Source organism: Syngnathus acus, chromosome 14 (genome assembly GCF_901709675.1).
Source record: "Syngnathus acus chromosome 14, fSynAcu1.2, whole genome shotgun sequence".
NCBI classification, from domain to species: domain Eukaryota; kingdom Metazoa; phylum Chordata; class Actinopteri; order Syngnathiformes; family Syngnathidae; genus Syngnathus; species Syngnathus acus.
Genome location: NC_051099.1, coordinates 1,517,992 through 1,530,889, shown reverse-complemented (window position 1 = coordinate 1,530,889; position 12,898 = coordinate 1,517,992). Strand labels below are relative to the sequence as shown.

Sequence of the window (12,898 nt, the reverse complement as noted above, 5' to 3'; positions counted from 1 at the left end):
CACATTGAATCATTTTAAATAACTGTATAAAATTGAATTATATCACTTTTATCCAGGAAAGTATTGAATATTGGTATTGAAACAGCCGCAGTGCACCGCATGCCTATTAAACACTTAATTATTTTGATCTCAATTTTGCGTTGGAACATAAATTATGATCTTATTTTTACACAGAGCTAATTGAACTCAACAGCTATTTTCAAATGACACCAATTTTAGTTTTGACCTTTGAGCCTTGAAGTAAGGTGTTTACATATCAATCATTGGTATTATTCATTCTAGCACATTTAGCTGTTTTTGCTTGTCGTTTGAGAAAACACAAATCATTTGAAACACGCTATGTTCATTTATATACAGAACTGAAGAGCATAATCATAAAGTGAAGATCATTCTAAATCTGATTTGAGATCATGTTACCGACATCCATCCCAGTATGTAAATATCAAACATAACATTACTAATCAATGAAGTTATATAACTGCTGTAAATAAACTCACATAAGCTTTCTACAGAACTGAACAAAATGAGATTTTCACTACCATTTATACTGTAACATAAATAGAATGCCTCATCAGATGTTAAACAATGTACATAGTATACTGTCACAAGATGGCATTTTCTTCCGGTTGCTTTGTTTGCTAAACAATTTTGGGTGGTTTGTTTTGTTGCCAAAATTGAGCTTGTAATTATGAATGTAGAAAATGTTCACAGAAGCTGGCTGGAATATTTTTTTGATTTTTCGGTTGATGAGATGAAGTAGCCCAAAAATTGAATCATCTCAGGTCAGCAAAGTGTACACTAATAAGAATATCATCACTATTTCACATGAAACTTGCTTCAGATGTCTATATAGGAGATTATTGTTTTGTTGATGTAACATTGGTTTGTTATATGCAGTAGCTGTCAGACATTAACTTCAAAAATATAAATGTATTTTATGTCACTAACAAATGCAAAAATATCTTAAAACTTGCTAATAATTATTTATAAATATTAGAGCCACATCTGAAAAAAAATTGAATTGAGGTTTGAGTGGAGAATTTTGAAATTCACTCCACAAAAATTCTTAAAAGTCCTGTAAAATTAAAAAAAAAATCCTCTCATAATACTACAAACATTTCTTGTTACAGAATGACTTATTTTTCCAAAATGTTATGACTTGTTTTCCCTCAATTTAATTTTTAATTTGGCGTTAACAATTTGTTAGTGTATGCATAACAAGGTATATTTAGAGTGAGAGAGTGCCATAGATGCGTATTGGCAACAATTATTAATTATTATTATTATTTCTGAAAACGCTGGCAACTGGCATGTAAGGTCTACTTCATACATTTACACTTTAATATGTCTTTGTACTTCACGCCATTTTTGTTTCATATATTTTTATACTTGTGTAAAAAAGAAGAAGAGTGCAAAGACTGCTCTTTGGCAAAACCTTGTAAATCCAAATTTCACATATTTATATTATACAAAATGACTATACTGTACATTGTCCTCTCGGGCTCTGAAAGCTGAACATGTATGCTCTTGAAAGCCTTTCAGATAACCCTTGTAAAAAGTTTGGAGATTCTTTGTGGTTGTGAATTGTTTGCAAAATGGCTCTTGAGGCTTGTGGAAAGTGTTTTGGGAAACGTCTCCAGGGAAGAAAGGACATAGCAACATGCTAAAAGCCGAAATGACTCATCTTGGTGACAGTGTACTTTTGCACACACTCACAGAAGAAGCCTTAGACTCGTGCTGCCCTGGACTTTTGATCCGAGCGGCGTCAAATCCTTCTTACCTTGTCAACACCATCCACCTGAACAAATCTTCCTATGGGCCCCTCACTAGAAGATTTCCAGGAACTCCGAGCTGTACCCCTCTCCAAGATGCACCCTGTAAAAGCCAATGTCTGTCTTTACAATGGAAACCCATGGAAATGATAACATCATCAATAAATATTGTATACAGTTCTACACCTCAGATTTTCTTCTTCTTTTATTCTTATTATTATTTCTGATAAAACTCCAAAGATGAAGAACTGCATAAAGTGCACATTTCAACAAAACATTGCAGGTGCAGACAAGAACTCTACAATCACTCTCAATTAAAGTATTTTTCTAAGATTGAAATGACTATTGTTGTGGACATAGAAAAGATCCCTGAGGAATACCACCGGTGAGGTACCCAAGTCTCCAAGACAATTCAAATTTGAATGGTCTTTTTTACACTGTTTTGTTTTTTAGAAATAAAGTATTACTCTAACAGGTCTATCAAAAGAGCCAGCAAATACGGTTCTGAAATTGCTCTCCTCCATTCTTTTTTACTGGCTCACTAGAGAGACTCCATTTCCATCCTTGAATCTACAGCTTGTACTGGGTTGGACTCAATCAAAAATATTTTGATATAGTATCATTTGTTGTATCTGGATTGGATTTATTTCCTGACACTCTGCATCAACATCTGCAAACATTGTAGTCTCCCATTTTGGGATCATAATTTGTATTTGGGAAAATCTAGTGGCGGGATGCTGTCACTTTGTGGGTAGCAAAATAGAACAGTGCTATCTAGCTGTTTTTTGAACAAAAGTGTAATTGGACACAGCCCGAGGGTGTAGGAAGTCGTTATAATTGAGGTGTAAACATCTTAAGACCACAGGGGTGATGTAGTCAAGAACAAAGTGATCTACACTATGTGCTAATGGGCCTGTTGTGTGGACATGAATGCTTTCTTCCATCTTTGTTCTCATGGCCTTCTTTCTCACTATGTTATCTTTCTAGTTGTCACTTTGAACTGTGTGTTACAATATGCATGCCATTTTCTGCCTGCTGGGGGAAAAAGCCAAGTTTCTCCACCATTTTCTTCCTTTTACCCTTGCAACAAAGAGCCCAAAAGTTTTTATTAACAAGTCTTGTGTGTGTGTGTGTGTGTGTGTGTGTGTGTTCTCCTCATTATCTTTTTATGTGTGCATTCTATTTCACTGGCAAATCCTTGTGACTATTCTTGTTTTGTTCTTGCTTCGTTACCTTTTCGGTTTCAACACATTTCTATTTCAATCTCGGGTACTGCTGCAATTACATAAAATCTAAATGCCACCAAAGTACAAAGTGTGATCTGTGTTTTGTGCACAAACATAAACAACAGTGGACAGTGAGATCATCACTTAGCAGCATGCGAGTAGCATGTGCGAAGGAAGAGAGGCACTGTGAAGCCCACGTTCCTGCATGACTGTGCCAGGTGGGTCCAACTGTGCACAAATGTTGTATGATGACATATAAATCTGCATGTATCCATGATAATAACGGCATCTTTAAAAAAACAAAACAAAAACAAAAAAAAAGAAGAACGACAGACTGGACTGTCCATCTGTCAAAGCTGCGGAAATGAGTCAGTTAAGTACTAAAATAATCAGTGTCGAAAATAGCCGAGTTGCTATCAGGTAACAAATATACATGAGTCATTTTGAGAAATTTAGAATGATATTTTTCCCAACTTTAGCTTTTGAAATAGATGCATATTTTTATACCACAGAAATGCAAATGAGCCCAAAAATTTGCCAACAGATCAAAACCGGTGCCATATCTCTCATCTTTAGGCCATGTGGCTGAGAAGAATTGAGTCATTCCATAACCGCTTAAGGCCATTAGACTACATGATGCCCGTTTAAGTGGCCCGTGCTGAAAAGCCAGCGTCGAGAACACACACACACACACACACACACACACACACACACACACACAACCCCCGCAACCCATCAGAGGCAGCAGGTCCATGACGGCCATCACCTCTACTCGCTACCGTTACGCCGGCAGCCATCATCGCGTTCTGATGGCTTTCCATTATTGCTTACTGCCTAGTTTTATGACGATACCGGCCTCAGCCAGACGGGCCTGACACTACGCTGAGCTAAAGTCCGTCTGGAGCGCCGTAATGATGACTTGGCAAGATCCAACGAGCCATCTCCTGATTGCCGCTTCTGTTTGTGCCTCTGCTATTTTATGATTCAAAAATTTTGACGAGGAAAGGCCGAGGCTATTAAAAAGGCCGCTACTGCAAATGAATATTATCTAGGATTTGGTCAACCAAGTTTCCAGGTTGATATCATTGGGTGGCGCTCATTCGTCAACCAGATGACTTTTTTCCATGTGTCACAGTAACTTTGAACAAAGAGAAAATTCCCTTAACCACGCAAGGACGAAGATTCACGAGTTGCAGCTTGAACTTACCAAACAGTAGCTTAAAAGAGAAAACCAACTGTCAGATATATACTCATGTAAAAACCGTTTGGTGTTTTGACATCCTGTTTCAAGTCATAGTGTAAACGTTGTATTTGTGAAACAGCACTTTTTTTTTTTCTATTCTCAGACAAGCGTGGATGTAGCTCAGATCACATACCAGATGGGGAAACGGTGAAGCAATGCGGCAAACTCTTTCAAGACAAAAGCCTCCCGCCTCATCTCATCCTTGAGCACCAATTGGAAAACAATGTCGTGTTTGTTGGTCGGGATGCCATGGGAGTCTGAAATGAGGGAGGAAAAGCTTTCAACAAGACACGGTGCTTCACAGTAAATCCCCCACATGGATTGTCAGAAAATTGAATCCGAGCCAACAGTTGCCGGTTAGCGGCAGAATATTCCGAAAGCGTGACGCCTTCCAGCGGCATTTCAAATGCAAAAGGAGCATAGCTGTGGTTCTCTGAGGGCTAAGGTGGAGAGTTACTTGAGGGATCTATGGCTTTTAATGGGATCTGCCATTTCCATCCCATGTTGTTTTTGTATGCAGCGGAAGAAGCGTCTTATTCGTGCCGACAGCAAAAGACTTCCTCGAAGCGCGCTACGGCAGAGCTTTAGCCGAAACAAAATATTGTATTGTCATTCATAATTCCACACCTTTTGTGTTTATGCAAAGAGTGTGAATGATAGATTTTTTCCCCCCCAAGACGGGATGAGGCTATACATACAAGTATATTTGATGCTCATGAAGGTTGCCTCATTATTTTTAGCAGCGAAACAGAAGAGTCCAAGTTTGAAGACCATCTATGCCAGATTAGCAATGTATTACTACCTCTCCAGAATTATACTGTAATTTATTATTATTATTGCACTGTAATTTGTATTATTATTATTATATTTAATATATACTATATATATAATTATAGTTAGATGGGCCATTTTTGGAGTAAACTCTTAACAAGCATCCATTATTTTGTATTGTTTGAATGAAACAAAAGTCCTGATTTCTAGATCAGTACATTTAATGGATATTATACCAAACACCCCCTGTGCTAAGACTACCTCCAGTGATTTGTACAAGAGCACCAGATTTATCATTAGTCCAGTTCTCCTTCTACATCTTCCTACTTTTTCCTTTGTTCAATTTTCAGCACTATTTCTTGAGCTTGAAGGATTTGAAGTCACTGCTGGTGTGTCCCTGCATTTAAACTCAGCTTAATTAGAGTTGCCCTGCAGTGCCTTTTCTTCTGCATTAGCATATTTCCTATGAGGAGGTTTTTTTTTTTTTTCTTAGCAACACTTTGTGGACAACTATATTGGGCATAATTGTCTTCACGGGAACATCTCCCTTGCAAATTCTGCAAAATGTTGATCAGAACATTTGCAGAATTTGGACTTCTAGTAAAATTTGTGTTCTGACTCCAACCTTGCTTCTGTAAGATTAGCACTTTGTTTCTGGTCTTGTTTTTGCATTTGAACTACTCACATATTAATATTACATCCACACACTTTATTTCAAGTAATTTTGTTTCGTGAGAGAATAAACCGTGACAATAATTGGTAAGGGCATTTATGCCATGAACGGTAAAATCTAGGCGCTAATTAGCCTACATAACGTAACCCACTTGTGCATGTTGGAGAGCTGGAGGTGAAGGTGACATGACAACATAAGCTAAAAAAAACAAATCTTTAAAGAGACTTTAATTGAGACACGTGGTGAAGAAATTCATCACTCCCTTAAAACATAGAGCTGTGATTAATTAATGAGCGCTTACATTTTGCCCTAATTAGATTGTTCTACGCCAAAGGGGAAAGGAAGGCTTTACTAGAGAGAGTTACGCAAACAAACTGCTGGAATTCTTCATTTTTTAATAGCCACGTACCGTACATCGACCAAATGTATTAAATAATGCCTCCGAGTCTTTTCTTTTCAATGTTATGAACGATCTTTAATTATAAACACGCACATGGCATAAAATAATCTCTTCCATCACCAAGCAGAAGGTTGAAATCTCATCAGCATAGAAATTCACACCATGTAATTGTCTCTATGTATGGACAAGACGTGTCAGCGAACATCTGCAAATATTAGCGCAAAGCAATTAATAGCTTTGTATGCTAATGAGATTTAGAACCTCTGCTACAAAATAAAACCTGCACCTGCATAGATTATTAATATGAAGTGTTCAAATCTGCACAGCACAGCTGTCCTACTTCTTTGCTCACCGACGTTCCACCTGAGCAATCAAAATGCTTTTTGATGACACGTGTACCAATAAAAAGGAAAGTTTTGGGATGTTTTAAAATTGAGGCTGATACATTTTGTCAATCAGATGACAAGGCCGGAGGGCGCTTTATCCAGGTAATAGGCTAGCTAAGGAAAGACGGTCGCTTTGGTGCCCATTATCTTTCTGCCGTTGGCATTCAGTGTTCAAATTACGCAACCACCAGGTCCATGGTGAACTGGAAAAACCTGATGTACAGTACCTGACTGTGCTAAAATGTAGCACATAAAACCATTTAGATGACTGTTGAGAAATATTTGACGCAGCTGTGCTGAATTTATGCATTGCTGACAAATTCTCTAAATTCATTTAGTCAATTACTTTCTCTAATGTCCCAAAAACTGGCTAATTTTTATCTTCTTAGTAACAACATAGAGGTTCATTTAAGACTCAAGTATCTGTAATCGATATTGATGGCTGGTTAATTTGCTGTGGTCGATTAGTGGAACCACAGATGGAGATAATAGTCACTTTAATTGTTTATAATTTTGTTTCTCTCTGAAATGAGTACTTGCAAAGTGTTTCATCAAAGATGATTTATGTGTGGTGAATCGTTACCATTTCGGGGCCACACTGGGAAGAAAATAAACTTTGTTTAGCGCGTAATGTGATTGTGTCTGTCGGTGCTTTTATTATATATTAAATATATGATCCTATCAATAAAAGTCCGACTTTTAACATCGACTCTTTATTTGTACATGTTGAAACCGAGGTTTTGAACATTGAGATTGTCTGTCCTTCAGCTGTTCACGGATTGTGCGCAACCCTCAAAGGGTAATAAGCAAAAAAGGTCAACGAACATGAGAGAAAGGAAAGAACAAAAAATGGACAGATGGCATAAACGAGAGCGAGAGAGAGAGAATGGCTGTTGGCAGATGTTCAGAGTTGGAGAAAGATGACGATCGGGCGTTGGTGAGTGGAATGGAACGATTGCGGGTGGGCTGTGGCGCTGCGCTATCATTGTCTAATTGCCTTTGTGTGTGTTAAATTGTAATTGCAGTCGACCGCCAGTGACCCCATTACGACTGACCTTCGGATGATAATTTGGCAAGTATGTTATGTGGCTGCCTCCATATAGAAGTATTTGAGATGGTGGGCAAAAGAAGAAGATACTTTTTTTGCTGACAAAAACCGTTGTCAACAAGGCCTTGCCTGCTGTACATATTTGCCATTTTTGCTAGCACCATGGACAGCGCTCACCGAGTCCAGGTGGAACCTCCACACGAGATATAATATAAGAAGCACACGTACTATGTTGCTATCAACTGAATGCAATTCACTCACCTGACGGCTCCAGCTGCAGCAATAAAGAGGTCGCCGTAGGGCGTTTAAAGTCAGCACAGTGTCTGCCTGCAGTCAGCGGTGGCATAGGGCTCTCATTACACTTGATACATGGGTCCAAACAGCATGGCGACACCACCTGAGGAAATCAGGACTAAATTAAAGATGGCCAACACACACACACACCAACTGTGTTATATGGAAGTCAACTAAATGGCATTGTCCTTGAGTTAAATATTCTCATCACAACTCAATCGTGTTAAGAGACAATTAGTGTCTTGGGGATTTTTTTTTTTTTTTTAAATGATGGAGTCCAGACTGCCCCTCTATCTTGCTGTGGAATATTTTAGAGGAGAAACACTGAAAGTCACACAGCAAAGTCACAGATGTTTATAGAGAACAGTGTCACCTACTGGCTTACCTTGAATATATTTATTTAGTACACGGTGGTGCGGGGACTTCAGCCGCTGGCCCGTGTGGGGGAACACAAATTGAGATTCTCATCTTTCTGCTGCAGTGGTTTTCAAACATCCTTCACTTTTAAACACAAATACAAAGAATAGAAAAATATTCATTTTCAGACCAAAGCCAAAGGCTTGTTGCATGCTTGTGTGAAACAATAAGACTTTCTCCGACTTGTGACTACGATTTGTATTTTAACAGTATAATGTGGATCTATAATTAGGCAAAAACGCCAGGGGCCGTTTGGAGTTTTTGCTTGGTCATTCTTGTTATGCTGGGGAATGCCATGTTCTATTTATTTTTATCTCTATTGGATTTTGTTCATTATAAACCATCCACAAAGCTAAAATTTGACAATTACCCTTTGAGGCAGAGCCCGAGGGAGACGTCACATGAATTCAAATGATCACAGTTAATCACATTTCTCACAGGCCAATAAATAGAAGTGTAGCATGCAAACCTTTAAGCCCAGAGCCCCGAGGTGCTGATTATTCAGCTCTGTTGATATATTTAAGAATGATTACCGTAATTTTCGGACTATAAGTCGCACCGGAGTATAAGTCGCACCAGCCATAAAATGCCCAAAAAAGTGAAAAAAAACATATATATGTATATAAGTCGCTCCTGAGTATAAGTCGCCCCCCCACCCAAACTATGAAAAAAACCGCGACTTATAGTCCGAAAATTACGGTACTTTTTATAAGGCACTATTTTTTCTCAAATGAAACAATCGTATTACAGTGGGACCTCTTTTGTTATTTTTAAAAAAATAATTTAAAAAAATAGCATGAGAGAAGGGCCTTCATCCATCATAAAAGCAAAATGACAGAGAAACATGTATGCGTTAGTTCTCAACAACACAATCCACAATATATTATTTGCATTGCATCATATCGAGAGCTTTCTTTTTTCAATTCATCTGCTAATCCTCTGCCAGAAGAGCCTTCGGGGGCCGTTTCATCCTCTTCCGCTGAGCAAATAAAACAACTCTATTTCATTGACTTGTGTCTTGCAGAGAGGACCGCCTCTTTTCTTTTAGTAGCTCAGTCACGTTTCTGTATTTTATACCGTCTCTTCCTTATCATGGAGCGCCCCTGCAACACATGCGGTCGACACACTCGCAGCTACCTGCGTGACGACGTAGATAAGGCAAATTGTTGTTCAGAGTTATAGCGCGCGTTATTAAATTGCCCATTTCAGTGCTTTTCCTCATTTTTTTTCCTCCTGCAGAGAGTCATGTGCGCAGACAATGACCTATCTTCTTAAATTATTGTGTCTATGCGGCATTTCCTCAAAAACACAGTACATTCAATCTTTCTTTCCGCGCTATCTTTGTGGATGCAGAGTAAATGCGATTGCTTATCTACACCGCGCCGATGTATACAAGGTCAAGATTTGATCAAATATTAAAGGTCTTGCATCATCATGCCCTGGTGGTCAAGCACTAAGGCCCCCCTCTCCCCCCTCCCTCTGTGCAGAAGCCTGGAACAAGACAATCCCAAAAGGTCAGCCGGCTCGGCATAAACAGATTCGAACCACTGGTCTGTTTGGACTAGCGCACGAGATCGCTGACAAGCAGATAAAAACAATATCCAGTGTCCGTCTCAACCTGTCATGCTTGACAACAGGTGTGTATTTTTCTTTTCAAGGCCTGCCTAAAATGGAGCGTAAACCCGACTGTACTTTTACTCATTTCATTCCCCTTTCCCTGAAATTAGAGCATATTTTTAATAAACCATCTTGACATTCAAAACTAAAAAGGGCAGTCATATCAATGCCATTCAAATATTAATATCTCAAAGATCAGGGGTGCTCTTTCTCTCTCATATTTCCCAATAGTTCCAGACGTCTAGAGAGGATCTTTTGCAATAAGTTTACAACCCCTTGCAGTCTTTAACCTTGGACACCGCAAGTCCACTGGCACTATATTGAATTGCTGGCTCTCACTGCTGAGGATGCTGGAACGTAAGTTGCTGAACTAAACGCACTGGCGCAATATTTCCCAATAACTGGAAAACGGTGCTACCTCGAGCGGCGGACAACAAAGAGGAATTAGGAGGTCGACAGATAGAGTGCATAAACCCTCCGAGGCCAAGCTATCAGGCGATAGGCACTAAATGAAGAAGATGGATCAGGACAATCTTGGGGATTGTTGTATTTTTACAGTTCACCTGGCCAATATCACTTGCTGAGAAGAAAATATCGACGGGACGAATGGAAAGTGGTCAATGTGAGAGTGGATGAATCAGAACAAAATTTATTGTCTGTGTACGGGTTTGCCATCTGTTTATTTAGCATGAAATGATCGGTATGTGTGGATTACTTTACCAAACTAGTTAATTAGTTTATATTCATAGACACAAGAGAAACGACCACAATATTGTACAAGTTGTCTAACTGCTTTAACATGAATTCTAAATGTCAGCGTTGTCCAAGCTTGTTCCTGACTTTCAGTGATTAACGCAAAGACACACAAACACGCACACACACATACACCTCGGTCGGTCTAATGATGTCCACAGAGTCATAGAGGGAGCCTTTAACTCACAAACACTCTCTGATCTGATGCTTCCTCATTAGCAAGAGCCAGATTCAAGGCTAATGGAAGATGTGCTCCATAAAACCTGTGTGGCATCCCTTTGGGTTTAACTCACATTTTTGTGAGTAGCAGTATCTGAAATGAGTTAATGATGTACAAACAAAACATAACTGTTTTTTAAAATTGGAAATCAGCGCTGCGTGGGCATACGCTAAGGAGGACAATCAAACTTTCAATAGCTTCAGTGTGACGGCTTTGGAGCAATTCAGCAATCGGCAACACGTCCTTGCTTTGTGACCTCAAATATTTGCAAAGCGGCTTTTGTTTGCGGGTCGTGTGTGCTCATCAAGCCACGTGTGTGCTCATCCACTTGTGGCGATCTGCTCTACCAGTCAACAAGCTCGCACCGCACGCTCACTCCGGCTGACTCCCGAGGTCAGCCGTGCTCATAACCCAGGTGGTAAATGGAACCTGACGTTGGTAAGCAGCCCTCCCAAAATTGCGCAGGTGGCGCAGCAATCAGCCGTCCGGGCTTCTAAATGGAGCTGACTGCTGCAGAACTTAAGAGCAAATGAGGGAACACAAATCCAATTGCTTTTTGTTGTGTGTTTACCAAGGCCAAGCCTATTCTTTGTGTATTGATTGCATTTGTGTGGCACGCTTGGATGAATATCATTGGTCAATCCTGACCGTAGTCACAGTCAGACGGGATATGCTCCATCTCGATAGTAAACAGGATAAGTGGAACAAAATGGATGGATTAAATTCATAGGTCCACCAGGAATGCTTTCTAGCTCTTCTCCATATCTTTATGGAATGGCAGTGAGATGAAATGCCAACTGAAGACCTACCAATCTTGGTGCTCTTAGTCTTCCATTATGGATGGAAGACTTGCACATGAAGCAACGGCTTGAGAAAATATTCCAGGTACCTCAGGAAAATCATCATGTGGCTCGTACCTTTTTGCTGAGGTACTTTACAGGTGGTCTCGACCCTGAGGAGACAAAACAATCCTTGTCGTAATCACCAGGATGGTTCCTTGGCATCCATGGGTGCCACCATGACGCAATGTCGCCATAAAGTGAGTCAAGGAATGAATGTGTCGCACCTTATCAAGTATATTTGCTATTCACTGTCTCCTACCTTCCCCCAAAGGCTGTAGTTGTTTATGGCAACCGACTGCGAGTTATTTCTGGTTAAGCGACCCATGAGGTGGCAGCTGTGCAAAACCATTTCACTGCCAAGAGAACCAGATGGTCCGGTGAAGCTTGGTGGCTAACATTTAAACGTAATGGTATTAAAAAGAAATCAAGACATATTCCATAGGATGTTTGGGGTAAGAATGAATTACCATAAACAGATGCATTTTTTTTAAGATTCGAGAGTCTGTTACAGCGACCTACATAATTATCACATTAAGCCATCATTCACCAATTCACAAGGGAAGGTAGAGTAATTGCTTCTAGTTTCTCGAGACAGTCCAACTCAGGTAAGCAATTCTTGGCAGGCACACCAGCTTGTTTGGCACCAATGCAGCGTAATATAAACACTGTTTGAATTTGAAGTCAAGCTGAGGCGTGTTTTTAAGACATTTGAACCAAAAGAATAAATATACAGAAAAAGCTTGATGCTACGATAGATAAAGAAGGAAGCAATGTTAAAGCGCTTTGAGAACCTTAAAGGTAGAAATTCTATTAAATTGCTAAATCATCTGTAAACTAGGAGCTTTTTATACAGCGTTGGTGTTTCCGACACACAAATGCAATTATAAGAACAAACCTGCCCTAATTAACTGAAAATATGTTTGGGTGTTATCACCTTGCATCAACACAAACATTAAATTAAAAAAAAAAATTAAAAAACCAACAGAATGTAATCTAATGGCTGTAATGATAGTCCAGCTGGATGGTAAGGATGCTATTGTGTGTCGTAATTGTGCCGAACATTTGGGTTTATTAGTATACCATTTACATTCAAAAGTCCTAATAGCATAAACATTCAAAATTTTAATTATAATTGCCGAGTCACAATCCACACAAAGCAGCTTCAATTTACTGGCTGGGTGTTGCTTTGCAGTTTGCATTTTGATGCGGTCACAATTGTTCTCCTTGCACGTATTC

General features: G+C 39.4%; 1 long non-coding RNA gene across 1 annotated transcript in view; it reads right to left on the bottom strand.

Moving 5' to 3' along the window:
* Window positions 1-4,382: 4,382 nt before the first annotated feature.
* LOC119134175 overlaps window positions 4,383-12,898 on the bottom strand; it is a 46,087-nt gene continuing 37,571 nt past the window's right edge. The window contains exons 4-5 of the long non-coding RNA XR_005100279.1: window positions 7,781-7,916; window positions 4,383-4,498 (exon numbers count right to left, since the gene is read on the bottom strand). This is a non-coding gene — a long non-coding RNA (uncharacterized LOC119134175). The remainder of the gene's footprint in view (window positions 4,499-7,780; window positions 7,917-12,898) is intronic.